Below are 9650 nucleotides of genomic sequence, written 5' to 3'. Positions count from 1 at the left end.
GATCTGCCAGAGCTCCGGGAGCTCTCCCAAAGAAAGACTTTGCCACTAGCAAGAGCCACAGACAGCCTATCCATGTGAGATGGGACGGTGGAGTGGAGTCTTCTGGGTAGCATCAGTTAAGGTGCTTCCTTTCTCAGGTACCATCTTCCTCACGTGCAGCGCAGCAACAACCAGTGTAGCTCCTTCAAATTCTGTAAATTCCAAGACTCTATGATGTCATAGCTCAAGTGTCCCTCTGCATACTAAGCATTTATTTGGTAAATATTTGTGTAGCACCTACTATGTATATCAGAGACTCAATAGCAAATAAGACAGACAATATACAACAATATAAGACTGTCAATATACAACTTAGCTTCTGATGAGGGAAACAGGGTGTGTTTGCAGTGTGATTGCTGATACGATGAAAAATGAATGGGGTGGAAGGTGGCAAGTTGGATTGAGGCTTAAGCAACGGGAAGAAAGTCCGTACCCAGACAGCTGTGGGACAAGCCTAGAGCAGTACATGCCACGTCAAGGAGGAATTACGCTAGTTTGTTGCCACCCGTGTGAGGCCCCTGTGTGACATGGGCTTGCTCTCCTTTCTTTCGCTTACTATCAAGAGGCTGCAATGTTCTGTGTGTGGCTTTCTGCCTCCCATCAGCAAGGAAAGGCAACTGAAATTTTCCACCAGCAGACCCAAGAATTGGGGAGTTTAACAATCCAGGAGTTAGAATTCCACAAGGGATCAGGGAAACCTATTGGATTTAGAGAGCACTGGCTCAAAAAGCAGCATATACACATAGAGAAAATCTAATGGGAAACAATGAAGTAGTAATTATACGTTGGGTCCCCCAGTATAATTACAGGTACCAAAGCAGAAAGAGATCTCAGCCCTTGTGTGCCCCTCTTTTCCTAAGGCCCCTTAATACTCTGGGCTTTATACCACCCCTAAGGAATTACCACAGGGGACTGCCACTGTTGGCTTGCCTGCCAGTCTCTCCTCACTAGCAGTTCAGGAGTGGAGATCATGTCAAGCTTGTCTTGCTGACTGTATCACTGACTTCACTAGCTTTGTGCTCACTCAGTAGACATCACTGAAATGTGTGCACCTCCATTCAACCAACATTCACTGAGCACCTACTATGGAGCAGATATTCCTTCAGATGCTGAGGATATGACAATAAACAGAACAGAAAAATATTCCTGACCTCACAAAGGCAGTGAGGAACAGGGAAGATGGCAATAAAATCAACAAACAAGGAGGCCTGAACAGCTGCAGTGGATAAGCAAGGGTGACAAAAACAGGTGAGGAAGGCAGAGAATTAACAGGGCCCTGGTGCAGGGCCATGTAAGCTTTGTTAGGACCTAACCTCAACTCTCAGGGAACTAAAGAGTCATTGATAGCTCTGCATGAAGGCTGATATGACCAGACATGTTTTTAAGTGGCCAGGAAAACTCAGCTTGGCTTTAGAACTAGGGGCTAAAGTGTCTGTCCTGTCCACCCTGCCCAGTCACAGCAACAGAAAAGAAGCACCCTAACTTGAGGCAAGAATGAAACAGATGCCCAGGGTTCCCTCTGTAAGCCATGTGGAGAAGAGGCAGTCTGCCCTGTGTTCTAAAGGGTCTGGCTGCAGGTCTCCTGCCATGGTACTGCCAATGGAGCTCTGTGCAGGTCTCCAGGACTCTCTGGAGACTCCCAGTGCATCCCAGGATGCAGAATGCTCTGCAGAACTCCTTCTCAAGACAAGCCCAACAGCGAGAGTCAAGGGCGAGAATGTCATCAGCTTGCCCACAGCCAGAGGGATCATTGCCATGGCCTTCTTCTTTCTGCCAGCCAATAAGCTGTGGTCCCTTCTCTCTATTTTCCTATCCTGTTGACACTGTCTTTCCCCATTATATCACTATTGCCTATAACTGGTTTCCTTTAACAGCTTTTTTTTAACTGTCTCTGCTGGTCAGGGAGAAGCCTCCATTTCTGTCTCTCTGACTATCCCTAGAATCAGTCAGAGTTCTTGTCCCAGGGCCTCAGCCTTCTGTCTTTCTGTAACAGGCTCCAACTCTTTTTGCCTAGCCAGTGGAACTTTCCTTTGTGAAGCCTCCGTCCTCCTTAAGACTCCCTTAAGTTCAATGGGATTATCTCCTCCTCCCATCTGAGGTACAATCCTCTGGTTGGCCCTTCAGAATCTCAGGCATGGTTCAAAGTGCAGCTACAAGCCATGCCTACACAGGTCAACCCTGGGACATGCATGGGTATTATGACGGGTTGATGTTCATTCTACCACGATTTCTAAACCAATGAGGTGCAAGCCTCTGGCTACTGATTGCCAGCTTGGCCATTACTCAAGGAAAATCAAACTGCAAATACAGCCATTGCAGCAGACAGTAAAGCTGATGTCTGAAAAAGGACAGTTTCAAGTTACTCTGTTAGAGCACCTGGCCCCAGCCAGGCCTGAAAGAAGTTCTGCCCTGGACTCTTTAGGTAAAGGAGTTTTATTAGTTTCTTATTGTTGCAGTAACAAATTACCAACAGCTAAGTGATTTGAAACAATACAAACTTATTCTTAAAGCTCTAGAAGTCAGAAGCCTAAAATCAAGATGTTGGCAGAATGGCATTCCTTCTGTAGGTGAAAATCCATTTCTCTCCCTTTTCTAGCTCTCGAGACCACTTTTACTACTTGGCTCAGGGCTCCCTTTTCACCTCACTCCATCCTCCTGCTTGCATCTTCACATCCCCTGCTTCTCCAGTCAAATATTCTTTCTCCCTTAAAGACCCTGAGCTTATGTTGTGCCAATCCAGATAATCAAGATAATCTCCCTATCTCAAGACTTTTAAGGTAATCAATCTGTAAAGCCCTTTCTGCCACGTAAGGTAACATAGCATAGTTTCTAGGGATTGATGTGCAGACATCTTTGGGAATCATTATTCAGCTGACCAGATGAGTCAATGTAGTCCCTTCTTTGTTAGATGTTTTTGGCTAGAAATCTCTCATGTACAAAAGCAAGAGTCTATAATACATATTTCTAAATCCGCATCGTATCTTACCTCTGGGGAACAGACAAACACTAATATTGAGTATACCTAGTCAGCATTATAATTTCCTGTATCACTTCTGGGTTTTTAATTTTGGCTGACAGTATGCAGTAGAGGTTAGGAATGAAGATTTTGGAGTCAGACAGCTGGGATCTGCATCCTGACCTTTCCACTTATTACTAAGTCTTTTAAGCTACAATCTTCTTGATCTGTCAGAAGGACATAACAAAAGTACCTGTTTCAGGAGGTGATGGTAAGAATTAAATGAGATGGTGAATGTGCCACACTCACACAACAAGGCCAATATTCAGTAAACAATGCTCCTTCCACCAGATAACAGACATGACCCCTTCCATCTGGTATTACATTTTTCATACAATGTGTCTCAATCAATTGCTGCATTTTCATTTAGCTCCTTTAGAAATGGCTTCAGACTCAGAAGAAATTATTCAAAATTATACCAAGTGTGAAATACTTTGTTAGTAATTAAAATGTTTTACGAAGAAAAGAAAAAGAAACTCACTGCATCTTCACACTGACACCTTTATTTTGAAGGTGTTGTGGCCAAGCACTTCCACAGAACAGACAACTGAACCAAACTTTTGCAAGCCGGCCGTGCCTTCCCTCCTTTCTCCTCTCTGACATCACTCTGCCTTTGCAGCACAACTTCTCCATCTGCAAGCTCTGTGCTTTCAGACACTCTAGGCAAAGTCTTCTTTATGCCTGTGTAATTTTGTGCTTTCCCCAGCTTATCTAATAACCATGATTTTTCATGTTCTTGCAGGAAGTGTGACTGCTCCTCCCTTCTGTCAAATTCAAATTGCCTCTTAATGCTCCAGTTTAACTCTGCAGAAGTGATTTCGGCCTGGCGCTCTGTAGGCATTGCATTTGTGTGCAGATGCCACCCTGGACAGAGCCAGGGGATGTCTGGACGTTGGCAGCCCATGCTTCAGTAACATAACAGGGAACAAGAAGCAGTGACCATGCTGAAAGGTTCAAATTTGGTGCACTTCAAGCCAGCTAGGGGAAGTCGTCAGTGACAAGTGAGGAGTTACACTGTGTGGTTCATGGAGGTGGAAGTTTCCGTGCTACTTATATCCCAGATGCAGGCTAGTCAGAGGAGACATGGCAGCAAGGTCCAGGAACAGGTAAAGTGGTGCACAGCTTCCACCTGGAGATCTGCCTATCCCAGCATCCAAACCACTCACCTGCTCCTATCCCCCAATGAGGGGCTGCTTTGCCAGTTATCCCACAAACTTAACAGTATGTGTTTTTAATTATTTTACACTATTCATCAAAATATGCTGGTGGAACGTATTTTCACTTACACTCACCCAGGTAGTAAAGTCCATATTACCAGAATAGAAGGCAGAATACTCATCATTTCATGGACAACTCCAGGTCCCTACTCAGCTTCAGGATGACTTAATCACTGTGGTAATTCATTTCATTCCTCTTTGCCAGAAATGGACCTCGGTGTGGGCATGCGAACTCTCTCCAGTTCAGGTGCCTCTGAGATTCTTTCCTGTGCTAATCAGGTAATAGACCCTCAGAAGAAGAAAGCTTTTGCTTCCTTTCTGTGTGGGATTCAAGACTTTAGTAGTTCCCTGAGGTAAGAACAGAATTCATTGTTGTGTGATATATTTATGACTTTATCATTTAAGCCACTATTACTTGGGAATTGTGTTACTTGCAGCTGAAAGTATTCTAAATGATACACTACATATCTCTCTGTTTTCTAAAGAAACTATTAAGCAAAAGTTAACCCTTCTTATTTGTCTTGAAAGCTGTGTTCAAGCCAGGTATGGGGGTGCCTCCTACAATATCAACACTCAAGAAGCTGAGGCAGAAGGATCATTGCAAGTTCAAAGCCAGCCTAGATTATAGCAAGCTCAAGGCCAGTCTGAACTACACAGTGAGATTCCCATCTCGAAAAGACAAAAACCAAACCAAACAAAGTCATAACAAAACAACAACAACAAAAAAAACCTGTGTGTAGGGCTGGGGATTTAGCTCAGTGGTTCCACTGCCTGCCTTGCAATCACAAGGTCCTGAGTTCGATCCCCTGTACCCAAACAAACAACCTGTGTGTGCAGACACACAGCTTCATGGTGACAGCTTCAGTCTTCCTCCTGAGAAACTTTTTAGATGAAGTCAAGTGTTAAGAAGTCCTACAATGGTAGTTAGAATCTTTGAATGCTCAAATCTCCTGTTCAGTTGGTTGAGCAAGGCCTTTACCTCCCTTGCCTGAGCAGTCTACTGAGTGCATTGCTGAATTCTCATCACCCAAACATCATCAGAGTACTTGACAATCTCCCTGTTTTCCCTTTCTGGGCCATGAAGCAAGATGTCTTAACCACAGCTTGTTACATGGAAAATAACAGAAGTCAAAATAAAATCCTCAAATGTGCAACTGTGAAGTATGAAAAAAAAAACCCTCTTGGGGCTGATTAAAAGAAGAGAAAGGAATAGAATCAGGATCCACAATTCCCATCGACATTGCTAATTAAAAATGATATCTTAATCAGTTTCTACTTATCATACCTAAAAGATGACATTTTGAATGTGGTTTTGCATTTGACAGAGAAATTAGGAATCCGAACATAAAGTTGTCAAAGGACAAACTAAAATATTTGGTGAAGGTCAATCTGGTTGAGGAAAGTAGTAGACCAAAGGCCCAAATAATGACACCTAAATCTGAGAGGCCTAAAACTCTTAAATGAGCTCACAATTAAGAGAGGCAGATGAGAATAATGTTTGAATCAGTTGTTCTACACAAGGGAAACTTCTAGAAACATAGTGACAGGCACCTCAGCACAACTGTGGATCAACCACAAAAAACCATACCAGCATTCTCCAATCTCCGAGTGGAATCTATCCCATTTATAAATTTAGCACCCTCCAAGTGCTGACCCCTCTTTCTTCGAGATTCCGAAAGCTCACTTTTCCAGCACAGCAGTGTTACACTGTTTTCTTAGATGTGCAATCATATTACTAAACCTCATGAGACTTGCTATAAGAATGCAGTGTCAATTTATTAACATGAAATGATAAATGACTAGCACAAGCACTGGAGAAAGTTCTCCCAATTATTGTCTTCCTCAAACCAACTTTCAAGGGAGGCCAAATCTATTTTATCTGAAGGTTCAGTGGAATCACTGGGTTTGTAAGAGCATGCCACGAGATAAACCAATGCACCCAGTGTATTCTGAAAATGGTCTTGCCAATGGACCAAACTTGAATATTTCCACTTCCTTCAACCATCTCCATGGCAGATGCCCTTGCCAAGTGGACTGGAATCCTTTGAATTGGCTGGAAATGGCCTCTTTCTCCTGGGCAGAATCCAGATGGATATAGACAAAAGTTGCCTCTAGGATTCTTTCTCCCTGATTTCATAAACAAATTAAAATTAATTTTGACCAACATAGATTTCATAAATACATTTACTGATGTGGTCAGATTGCTGAAGGACAATATCTGCAGCTGTTAAGGCCCCTTGTGCATTAATGTTAGGCTTACACCCCAGAGTATAACTTTGTTCCCCTGAGCCCCAGGTTCTTGGCTGATGTCGTACAGCCACCATGTAGTTTCTATAAACCCCACATTGAACCTTGAGTTCCACATTGGATCAGCAGCGTATGACCAGCCTGGTTCCATAGGCTGTTTGCTCAGTCCTTCCTTCACTCATGTATTTAATACATATCCAGTGGGCAACAACTACGTGTAGGCATTATTCTAAGTAACAGGGATACACCAGGAAATAAAACAACCCCACCAGAAAAAATTACCCTGTCCTCATGGAATTTGTATTCTATCAGAAAGAACTAGAAAGTATACAAATACTCATAGTGTGTCAGAGATGAGGAGTGGCTTAAAAATTAAAACAGGAAAGGTAGACAGAGATCTCTGAGAGCAAAATATAAAATGTTCTCCAATTTTTATTTTTACCAGAACATGTTTGCAGTACATATTGATTACATTCACTGTAGAGAGTTGGTACATGTATCTAACACACCTTAATTCCTTTTCCACCCTTTTACCTCTACATCCTCCCCTTCTCTCCATTTTTTAGTCCCTTTCTCATTTGTAGAAGAGTTATCTCCCTGACTTCTATTATCTATCCTTAATTTTGCTCTTTTTTAATTTAGGGAGAAACCATATATTTAAGCTTCTATACCTGATTTATTTCACTTAACATTATAGTCTCAAAGAGCATCTATTTTCCTACAAATTTAGTCTTCAATATGGTACAGTAGAACTCCATTTTCTTTGTCCATTCATTAGATGCTGGACACATAGGCCACTTCTAAGATTATCTATTATGAATTGCGCTTCTCTAAACATAAATATGCAAGTATCACCCTAATATGATGTCTTTCACTCTTTGAGAAAGATACTTAGAAGGAGAATAGTCAGGTCAAATGCAAATTCCGTTGTTAGTTTTTCGAGGAATTCCACACTGGCTTCCATAATAGTTGTATGCATGTTCATCCCACCAACGATGTAGAAGTTTCCTTTCCCCTCAGACTCACCAGCACTGGTTATTATTTGATTTCTTGATGACTGTCATTATTTCTGGAGCGAGGTGAAGCCTCAAAGTTGTTTTAATTTGCATCTCTCTCACAGCCATGGATGCTGAACATTTTTTCACATATTTATTGGCTATTTGTACTTTTTCTTCTAAAAAGTCTCTGCCCATTTTAGTTGCCCGTTTTTTACTGGGTCTTTTATTTTTTGGAGTCTTTATACATTTTAGATATTAGTCCTCGATCCAAGGAATAACCGGAAAATTTTTTCCCATTATCTAGGTTGTAGCTTCACTATGTTGGTTGTTTCCTTAGCTCTGCAGAAACTTTTAATTTGATATGATCCCATTGGTTGATTCTTGATGTTCTTTCTTGTGCAACTGAGGTTCTGTTCAGAAAGTTCTTGCCTACATCTATGACTTCAAGAGCCTTACTACTTATTTTTAAACAAAATTCACATTTTATTTAGACTGAAATAAACTATACAAAAATTTCTTCACCAAAACTAACAGCAATAGTTTCTTTATTATTTCTAGATAAACCACAAAACATCCATTTTGTAGGGTTTCAGGTTTTTGCTTATAAATCAAGACAAGGCAGTAGATAATACTCATGGGAAAAAAAAAAAAAAAAAAAAAACCACAGACAAGTCAGTTGCCTGCATGGCCTCTGATTCTGCCTTGATGATGAAGCAGAAGTGTTCAGTATTTACCCTCTACGAAGCTCATGATGATGTAGGAATGTAAACCGCAACAACCAGATGTGGAATAACAGCAGCAACTTCTTCCATTCAAGCTTTAACTGTAACCTCTTCTTTTAATTTCATTTAATAAAGACAAAATCTACATCAAAGTCTGGTGAGCTCATAAACTTTTTAGTAATTCCCTTAACCATCCATTACAGATTTTTAATAGCATACTTAAAACTCCTACTAATCACAGGTCAATGATGGGCTTCACCATGACATTTTGTAAGATGCATTCCTTTCTCCCACAGCACCTCAAAATCAATTTCTTCAAAACTGACAACTCAATACCTAAAAGTAGATCCACAATGACAGTGTGTTGTCCAAAATGACTTAACTAAAACAATTGCATAGTGCCACCAGCAGAGGTCACACCAAAGTGAAGCATTACACTGCTGTCTTCTGGAAGAAGAGACAGGTCTCAGGTGTGGAGAGTTCAGAGGGGCCATTTAAATATGGAGATTGTCAATAGCTAATATATTCAATGACAGGCCTATCAGCTAACATATTCAGGGATTAGGTGGCCTACATACCCCTTACAGCTTTTCTTTCAAATAGCAAATATAAGAAAAAGTCTCTTAGGTACTCAACAGTTTCTGAATTATCTGTAGGAAGCTCTGATTTAGTTGTCTATAGTTCGATATATATGTCCCCCATTAAGTCAAGATCATGTTTTATATCAAAATTTATGTTAAGCAAAGCCAAATTACTTCACCTCTGGTCTGTCAAAGTGTTTTCTCAAGTATGCTTTGAAGCGCTTTCATCAATTTTCATAGTGCTTATTCTCAACTTTCATCACAGGAAGAATACACAGGACCTTCAGCAAGGCACACACAACGAGGAAAAAACTTGATGTCAGGCAGATGGAGGGCTTCATAAAAGGGAGACGGAAGCTCTGTGTCTTTCCCTCTGTTTCCGTTTGATTCTCCGACAGTGAAGTTCAGCTGAGAGTGTGGCAAGACTGGGTGAGTCACTTCTGTACATGTCAACCTGATGTCCCTCTGATGTGCTGAATGTGAGCTCTCCCGTCATTGAGGGTACCAGAGACAAGCACTGAAGAGCTTTGAGATGCTGCTCTGAGAATATATCTTTAAGTTCTTGATAATGTGCTCCACTGTCGGGACACCCAGGGTTTCCTAGTAACTCTGGGAGGTTTACTGAGATTCCAGGCTACCTTGTTGAGCCCTACAAAACTTCCCAGTGGGTGTCATTTGAATATCAAGTTTGGTTGACAAATCTGTGGCTTCCTCAAACCAAAATTCACAATAAACTTCAGTATTTTCCGTCATTTCACTGAGTGAGTGCAATACAGCAGTCAAAAAGATATGAGAAGTTTGTCCCTGGAGATTTTTTTCCCAAAGGCCCT

At 41.4% G+C, this 9650-nt stretch overlaps 1 long non-coding RNA gene across 1 annotated transcript; it reads left to right on the top strand.

The window, feature by feature from the left end:
- The first annotated feature begins 4028 nt into the window (after window positions 1-4028).
- Window positions 4029-9408, top strand: LOC104858261. Its single transcript, XR_779084.1, has 3 exons — window positions 4029-4161; window positions 4478-4625; window positions 9086-9408. It is a non-coding gene; the product is annotated as an uncharacterized LOC104858261 (long non-coding RNA).
- The last annotated feature ends 242 nt before the right edge of the window (window positions 9409-9650 follow it).

The sequence above is a fragment of the Fukomys damarensis genome, unplaced genomic scaffold (assembly GCF_012274545.1).
Source record: "Fukomys damarensis isolate Sample0158 unplaced genomic scaffold, DMR_v1.0_HiC HiC_scaffold_32, whole genome shotgun sequence".
NCBI lineage: Eukaryota > Metazoa > Chordata > Mammalia > Rodentia > Bathyergidae > Fukomys > Fukomys damarensis.
The sequence above is the reverse complement of the archived record's forward strand: the minus strand, read 5'-3'. Positions and strand labels throughout refer to the sequence as shown.